This window comes from Rattus norvegicus, chromosome 15 (assembly GCF_021556685.1).
Source record: "Rattus norvegicus strain SHRSP/BbbUtx chromosome 15, alternate assembly SHRSP_T2T, whole genome shotgun sequence".
Lineage (NCBI taxonomy): Eukaryota > Metazoa > Chordata > Mammalia > Rodentia > Muridae > Rattus > Rattus norvegicus.
In genome coordinates, this window is record NC_141548.1 from 93781636 (window position 1) to 93791073 (window position 9438).

A 9438-nucleotide genomic window follows, 5' to 3' on the forward strand; every position below is an offset into this window, starting at 1 on the left:
AGCTCACCCTGAGAGCATCTCCTACTGAACATTTACAGGGGGAAAAATCCATATTTTATCTGGAAAAAAGTATAGTACAGCTCTAACAATTAGATTACAGAAAGAAGAAACTTATGAAATATAAAATTGCATGTTTGCTGTAGAAATACAAAGCTACATTCAAATACCAGAATACATACATATATATATATATATATATATATATATATATATATGTATATATATATATATATATATATTATTAACTTGAGTATTTCTTATTTACATTTCGAGTGTTATTCACTTTCCTGGTTTCCTGGCCAACATCCCCCTAACCCCTCCCACTCCCCTTCTTTATGGGTGTTCCCCTTCCCATCCTCCCCCCATTGCCGCCCTCCCCACAACAATCACACTCACTGGGGGTTCAGTCTTAGCAGGACCCAGGGCTTCCCCTTCCACTGGTGCTCTTACTAGGATATTCATTGCTACCTATGAGGTCAGAGTCCAGGGTCAGTCCATGTATAGTCTTTAGGTAGTGGCTTAGTCCCTGGAAGCTCTGGTTGCTTGGTATTGTTGTTCATATGGGGTCTCAAGCCCCTTCAAGCTCTTCCAGTTCTTTGTCTGATTCCTTCAACGGGGGTCCTGCTCTCAGTTCAGTGGTTTGCTGCTGGCATTCGCCTCTGTATTTGCTGTATTCTGGCTGTGTCTCTCAGGAGAGATCCACATCCGGCTCCCATCTGCCTGTACTTCTCTGCTTCATCCATCTTGTCTAATTGGATGGCTGTATATGTATGGGCCACATGTGGGGCAGGCTCTGAATGGGTGTTCCTTCACTCTCTGTTTTAATCTTTGCCTCTCCATTCCCTGCCAAGGGTATTCTTGTTCCCCTTTTAAAGAAGGAGTGAAGCATTCACATTTTGATCATCCGTCTTGAGTTTCATGTGTTCAAGGCATCCAGGGTAATTCAAGCATTTGGGCTAATAGCCACTTATCAATGAGTGCATACCATGTGTGTTTTTCTGTGATTGGGTTACCTTACTCAGGATGATATTTTCCAGTTCCATCCATTTGCCTATGAATTTCATAAAGGCATTGTTTTTTGATAGGTGAGTAATATTCCATTGCATAGATGTACCACATTTTCTGTATCCATTCCTCTGTTGAAGGGCATCTGGGTTCTTTCCAGCTTCTGGTTTTTATAAATAAGGCTGCGATGAACATAGTGGAACACGTGTCTTTTTTATATGTTGGGGCATCTTTTGGGTATATGCCCAAGAGAGGTATAGCTGGATCCTCAGGTAATTCAATGTGCAATTTTCTGAGGAACCTCCAGACTGATTTCCAGAATGGTTTTACCAGTCTGCAATCCCACCAACAATGGAGGAGTGTTCCTCTTTCTCCACATCCTCACCAGCATTTGCTGTCACCTGAGTTTTTGATCTTAGCCATTCTTACTGGTGTGAGGTGAAATCTCAGGGTTGTTTTGATTTGCATTTCCCTTATGACTAAAGATGTTGAACATTTCTTTAGGTGTTTCTCAGCCATTTGGCATTCCTCAGCTGTGAATTCTTTGTTTAGCTCTGAACCCCATTTTTTAATAGGGTTATTTGTCTCCCTGCGGTCTAATTTTTTTGAGTTCTTTGTATGTTTTGGATATAAGGCCTCTATCTCTTGTAGGACTGGTAAAGATCTTTTCCCAATCTGTTGGCTGCCGTTTTGTCGTAACCACAGTGTCCTTTGCCTTACAGAAGCTTTGTAGTTTTATGAGATCCCATTTGTTGATTCTTGATCTTAGAGCATAAGCCATTGGTGTTTTGTTCAGGAAATATTTTCCAGTGCCCATGTGTTCGAGATGCTGCCCTAGTTTTTCTTTTATTAGTTTGAGTGTATAAGATGTAATTTTAAATCAAAGTTTTTTTTTTTATCTTGAGTATTTCTTATATACATTTCGAGTGTTATTCCCTTTCCCGGTTTCCGGGCAAACATCCCCCTCCCCCCTCCCTTTTCTTATCGGTGTTCCCCTCCCCATCCTCCCCCCCCCCTTGCCGCCCACCCCCAACAATCTAGTTCACTGGGGATTCAGTCTTAGCAGGACCCAGGGCTTCCCCTTCCACTGGTGCTCTTACTAGGATATTCATTGCTACCTATGAGGTCAGAGTCCAGGGTCAGTCCATGTATAGTCTTTAGGTAGTGGCTTAGTCCCTGGAAGCTCTGGTTGCTTGGCATTGTTGTTCATAAGGGGTCTGGAGCCCCTTCAAGCTCTTCCAGTTCTTTCTCTGATTCCTTCAACGGGGATCCTATTCTCAGTTCAGTGGTTTGCTACTGGCATTAAATCAAAGTTTTATTTTTCATTGTGTTGGGGAATCCAGGGCTTGCTGTGGTCATGAAACTGGTTTCTGATGATGCCAAGTTGCCTTGGTTTCTGTTGCTTAGATTCTTGCCCTTGCCTCTTGCCATCTGCTTATTTCTTTTTTAGCTGGTCTAATCCTGTGTGTCAGCAGTCTTGGAGACTGACTTTCTCCCAGCAGGATCTGGGTACAATGAGCTGTGGTACAGGGTCACCTCTGGGTGCAGGTGGATTCTGGAAGGATCCTGTCTCATACTGCTCTTTGGTTCCTGTGTCCAGAGGGCTCCAAGGGGGTTCCTCTTGGGCCAGGAATATAAACAGAAGTAGTGGTCTCACCTGTGTTCTCAGAATTCTCAGCACTTTCTGAGAGTCCTGCTTTCTCACGAAGTGATCTGGGTACAGAGAACTGTGGAACTGGTTCAGCTCTGAGCGCAGGCAGAAACTGGATGGACACTGTCCCACACTACTCCCCTGTTCCTGTGTCCTCAGGGCTCAGGGAGGGTTCCTCAAAGCTGACAGTGTGGTCTTACCTGTTCTCTCAGGTGTATCAGCACTCCTTGAGACCTATTTCTCCTATTGGGATCTGGGAACCCAGCAATTGTGCAGATCTTTTGATGTCAAATATGTACTGCTTTATAGGAATGAAATGACAAAAACTATCTCGATATTTTTATATGTTTAGTTAATTATAACATTCAACTCTTCATAGGACAAAGAGCAATTTTGTAACTTTATCATAGTCAAGTATGAATTACTCATTTACAGTAAAGTTGTGATTTATTTTCTGATAGAAACAAAGCAATATGATAGTAAATGTTCAGTCAAGAGACATTCTATTTTTCAAATCCAAACAACCCTGAGATTCCACTTCACAGCAGTCAGAATGGCTAAGGTCAAAAACTCAGGTGACAACAGATGCTGGCGAGGATGTGGAGAAATAGGAACATTCCTCCATTACTGGTAGGATTGCAAGCTGGTACAACCACTCTGGAAATTAGTCCAGAGATTCCTCAGAAAATTGGACATTTTACTACTGAGGGATCCAGCTATACCACTTCTGGGCATATACCCAAAGGTTGTTCCAAAATACAAAAAAAAAAAAAAAAAAAAAAAAAAAAAGACACATGCTCCATTGTTTTCATAGCAGCCTTATTTATAGTATCCAAAAGCTGAAATGAACCCAAATGCCCTACAACAGAGGAATGGATACAGAAAATGTGGTACATACAGCTACACAATGGAGTGCTACTCATCTAACAAAAACAATGACTTCATGGAATTCATAGGCAAATGGATGGAACTAGAAAATATCATTCTTAGTGAGGTTACCCAAACACAAAAAAACATGGTATGGACTCACCGATAAATAGATATTAGCCCAAAAGCTTGAATTACCCAAGATACAATCAATAGGCCATATGAAGCTCAAGAAAAAGGAAGACCAAAATCCGGATACTTCAGTCCTTAAAAGGTGGAACAAAAATATTCATTGGAGGATATATGGAGACAAAGTTTGGAGCAGAGACTAAAGGAATGGCCATTCAGAGCCTGCCCCACTTGAGCATTCCAGTCCATTTATATATAGCATCAAAACTAGACTATATGGACAAAGCCAAGAAGTGCATGCTGACAAGAGCCTGATATAGCTGTCTCCTGAGAGGCTCAGCCAGAGCTTGACAATCACAGAGGTGAATGCTAGCAGCAAACCATTGAACAGAGAACTGGGTCCTTGTTAGAGGAGTTAGAGAAAGAATTGAGGGAGCTGTAGGGGCTTCCAACTCCATAAGACCAACAATACCAATCAAACTACTACCCAAAGACTACTCATGGACAGACCCATGGCTCTAGCTGCATATGTAGTAGAGGATGGCCTTATTGGTCACCAATGAAAAAAGAAGCCCTTTGTTCTGCCAAAGCTGGATCCCTGGTATAGGGGATTGTGAGGGCCGGGAGGTGGGAAGGGGGGGTTGGTTGGGGAGGGGAATACCCTTATAGAAGAAGGGGAGGGGCATTGGATAGGGGTCTTATGGATGGGACACTGAGAAAGAGAATAAAATTTGAAATGTAAATAAAAAAATCCATTTGTATATATGATAGATATATCTGATATATATATATATATGTATATCAGAGACATTGTATTTTCATTAAAATATGTGTGAATACATGATTTAATAAACTTTAAATATTTTTATTGATGATGTTTGTAATATTTTTGTTTTAGGAAAAAGAATAATGCCAAATGCATGTAATTTTGATGTTCCATATTTCTTTTTCTTTTTTATTGAAAATAGATTTGTTTCTCATATAATAAATATTGATTTTTTTTCTCATTCCTTACCTATTTCAAGTTCTTCCTTCCCTCTCTTGAAAATTCACTTCTTTTCTGTCTCTTATGAGAAAAAAAAACACCAGCTTGTGAGGTAACATCTAAATAAAATTTTATTAAATATAAATTTAATATAATCTTATTAAATATAAATAATATAATCTTATTAAAGTTGGATATGATAATCCAAGAAGAGGAAAGGTAACCCACAAATGTCAGGGACCCATTCATTCTATATTTAAGAATACCCCAAACAAATAATAATAGCTATAACATACATACTGAGGACCTGAGTAGGCCCTATGGTTGATGGTTCAATCTTTGTAAATGCATATGCTCCCTGCCTAGTTGATTCTAAATGCCTTGTTTTAGTGATCGCCATCTACTGACTTTACAATCATTCTACATCTCTTCCACAGGATAATCTCAGTTCTGAGAGGAGGGATTTGATAAAGTCTTATTTAGACTCTCTCTCAGTAGTGTCTGAATCTGTCCCCATCTGCTCTGGAGGAAGTCACTGTGAAGGTGACTGGATAAGGCACTGTTCTATGAGTATAGCAGAATATCATTAGGAGTCATTTCATTGTTCTTTTAATTTTTTAGACAAGTGGTGATTGGTTTTACTGAGGTCTATAGGTTATCTATGCTCCGGTTCTTGGTTACCCAAGCAATGTCAGATATGAATCTCATGGAGTGGGCTTTAAATCAAGTCAGACATTTGTTGCCTACCTCATGAACTCTGTGCCAACATTGTGTTAACACATATTTTTATGTAAGACAGATTGTAGGTCAAAGTTTTTCTGGCTGTGATGGTTCCCAAATTTCTTTTTCAGTAACCTACACATTATCTTCTTGAATGAAAGAGAGTAGAACTTAAGGGTGAAGACTATATGTGGATACCAGCTCTATTTCTCCATGTTCAATCAATTGTGTAGATAACTCTTCAGCAATGGAACACCACTGTCAATTAATAGAGAACAACTTACCTTAGTTGTAGTCTGCATGGTTTGAGGTTTACATGGAAACCCCTGTGCCACCAACTCAATTTAATGAACATAGTCGTGTCTCTAGAAAGCCTCATCTTGGTTCAAAGATATCAACTGAATCTCTGTATACTCTATTACTAGGATTCCTCACTAGAATCACATACAAACATTACAAAAGTTTCTGCTGCTCTAGGTTTTCACCCCGCCCATTAAATAGCCCCAATTCTAACTATCTCTCTCAATACTATTCCTTTCTAACATACCCCAAGCATGACCTGCCCTCCTTCCCCCATTCCCATCTACCCCAACTATTGGCTATAACTTCTACTTTCCCCTCCAAGGGATATCTATCCATAACCCCTAGATTTATCATTTTTAATCTAAATTGTCTGGTCCACATATTATAATTTGTTTACTATTTACTTAATGCTATATATCCATCCCCTCAGAGTGGGTGTTCTGTGATATATGAGATATTTGTCTTTCTGGGTTTTGGTTACCTCACTTGCAGTGTTTTTATTTGTTTGCTTTGTTTAGTTTTCTAGTTACATCTATTTCCCTAGAAGTTTCTTTGTTGGGGGGTGAAGGGAGGGATATTTGACTAAAAGGATTTAAATTTATAGTTTTTAATTATAATTTTTCTTTATTATTGGTTATTTTATTTATTTATATTTCTAATGTTATCCTTTTCAGTTTCCCCACCACAAGCCCCCTAACCCCTCTTCCCTCTCCCTTCTTCCCTGATTTCATAAGGGTGCTCCCCTACCTGCCACCCACTTCTGCCTCAGTGACCTAGCATTCCACTATCCTGGGTCATCAAGCCTCCATAGGACCAAGAGGCTACCCTCCCAGTGATACCAGATAAGGAATCTTCTGCTACATATCCAGCCAGAGCCATGGGTATCCCCTATGTATACTTTGATTGGTGGTTTAAACCCTGGAAGCTTTGGGGAGGGCAGCTTGTTGGCTGATGTGGTTGTTCTTATGAGGTTGCAAACCTGTCCAACTTCTACAGTCTTTTCCTTAACTCTGTCATTGGTGTCCTAGTCCTCAAGCTCAGTCCAATAGTTAACTGTGAGCATTCACATCTGTAGTGGTTTGGCCCTTGCAAAGGATCTCAGGGAACAGCTCAAAGTAAAGGGCTAGAAAATAAATTCCAAGGTAAATGGCCCCAAGAAACAAACTGGAGTAGCAATTCTAGTATTCATAATAGACTTTCAACCAAACATTATCAAAACAGATGGGGAAGGACACCAAGGAAGGACACCAAAGGAAAAATCCACCAAGAGAACCTCTCAATTCTGAACATCTATGCCCCAAATGCAAGGGCACCCTGGTATGTAAAAGAAACATTACTGAAGCTCAAAGAACACATTGTACGTCACACAATAATAGTAGGAGACTTTAACATCCCACTCTCACCTATAGACCAATCATGGAAACAGAAACGAAACAGAGACACAGTGAAACTAACCGAAGTTAAGACACAAATGGACTTAACAGATATCTACAGAACCTTTCTTCTGAAAACAAAAGACTATACTTTCGACTCAGCACCTCACAGTAGCTTTTCCCAAACAAGCCTCAACAGATGGAAGATTGAGGTAGTCCCGTACGTCGTATACGATTACCACAGACTAAGGCTGGTCGTCAACAACAATGAAAACATAAAGGAAGTCCACATGCACATGGAATGATAACTAATGATAACTTAGGGAAGAAATAAAGAAAGAAATGAAAGACTTTTTAGAATTTAATGAAAATGAAGGCACACTATACCCAAACATATGCTAATGAAAATAGTGCTAAGAGAAAAACTCATAGCTCTGAGTGCCTGTAAAAGGAAGCTGGAGAGAGCGTACACTAGCAGCTTGACAACACTCTTGAAATTTCTACAACAACAACAACAACAACAAAAACAACAACAAAAACAACAACAACAAAGCAGATAGACTCAGGGCGATTATACAGCAGGAAATAATCAAACTCAGGACTGAAATCAACCAAGTAGAAACAAAGAGAAATATATAAAGAATCAACAAAACCAGGAACTGGTTCTTTGAGAAAATCAACAAGACAGATAAAAATATTTATTTAATAATATTCTAGCCATTGTCCTCCTCCAGTCTCCCGTCCCACAGTTAATCATCCCATTCTTTCCCCTATCCTCCAGAAAGGGTGTCCCACCATGAGGAATCCCTCGTCTCTGGGGCCTCATGTCTCACAAAACTTAGGTGGATTTTCTTCCACTGAGGCTAGATGAGGCAGTCCTCTGCTATATATGTGTCAGGGCCTCTGACCAGCCCATGTATGCTACCTGGTTGGTGGCTCAGTCTCCCAGTGCTCCCATGGATCCAGGTTAGTTGAGATTGTTGGTCTTCCTATGGGGTTACCATCCTCTTCAGCTTCTCCAATCTTCCCCTAATTCAACCATTGCATTTACTGACTTCAGTCCAAAGCTTGGGTTTGAGTATCGCTGTGTGTTTTAGTCAGCTTCTTTTATGACCTCACAGAGGAAAGTCATGCTAGGCTCTAGTCTGTCAGCACACCATAGCATCAGTAATAGTGTCAAGCCTTGATGTACCTGCACCCACCTGACTACAGCCCCCATGAGATTGAATCAAATTTGTGCTGGTCACTCAACCTCCTTTTCTTCTGTCTCTACTCTATTTTTGTCCCTGCAGTTCTTTTAAACAGGAACAATTCTGAGTCAGAATTTTTGACTGTGACATTTTAAAGACATCTGAGCAATACTCCTTTAGGTAAATGTACCACATTTATGTATTATTCTTCTGCTGAAAGTCATCTAGTTTGTTCCCAGTTTGAATAAAGACACACACACACACACACACACACACACACACACATACACACACACTTTAGGCATATGTCTAAGAGTGGGATATCTGTATGTTGAGGTAGACTGACTTCCAACTTTCTGAGGAGCTGCCGTATTGATTTCCATAGTAACATTGCAAGTATGCACTCCCATCAGCAATGGAAGAGTATTTTCATTATTCTGCATTCTCATCATCCTTGGCGGGTTTTTGAATGAAAATGTCCCCCATAGATTTACAAGTTTTAATACATGGTCCTCAGTTAACGTAAACATTAGTAAAGGATCGGGGTTTAGATGAGATATATACTAAATTATGGGTGTTATAGGAGGTTATCATATATTAGTTTGATATTATGTCAATTTAGCAGAACAATAGCAGTACAACCATTCATAGGGTTTATCATATGTCTTCCCACAGGTTAGATTTCATTTACTTACACTGACTTTACAGATGTTACATATGAAGAACAAAAATATGTGACATCGATCACAATTTGAATCAAAGTAAAAGAAAAAGCATTTAAATTCTTTTTGCACCTTGCTTGTGTGTTCACTAAAATTAGAAGTTTTTCAGAAATAAATGTACAATAATATATCTTGAAATTTTTTGTTGTAATGTTTTATATTCTGTGTAAGTTTAATGAACTACACTCCTGATTGTTTTAATGGAACATGTATAGGTGGGTAACATCAATCATTTTAGTTACAAGACCAAAATACCATGATTATATATTTTATCACAAAAAGTAAATCAGGGAAGGATTATGACTCCTTGCCCTTGGATCAGTAACATATAACACATGATTTCCTGGGTTAAATATGAATGAACTCTATGCCATGTATATGTTTAACTTTCATAAACTTATGACTTATACTCCAGATATTAATCTTACATTGTAAAAATTTAGTATATGTAAGAATATTTCACCTGAGTTATCAATTCATAAATTAATTGATC

The 9438-nt window shown here is 39.2% G+C and overlaps 1 long non-coding RNA gene across 1 annotated transcript in view; it reads right to left on the minus strand.

Annotated features, from left to right (window-relative positions):
* The window catches only part of LOC134482010 (uncharacterized), a 56072-nt gene extending 47933 nt beyond the window's left edge, over positions 1-8139 (minus strand). Inside the window, exons 1-2 of the long non-coding RNA XR_015639150.1 lie at positions 7959-8139; positions 4668-4718 (exon numbers count right to left, since the gene is read on the minus strand). This is a non-coding gene — a long non-coding RNA (uncharacterized LOC134482010). The remainder of the gene's footprint in view (positions 1-4667; positions 4719-7958) is intronic.
* Between the last annotated feature and the right edge of the window lie 1299 nt (positions 8140-9438).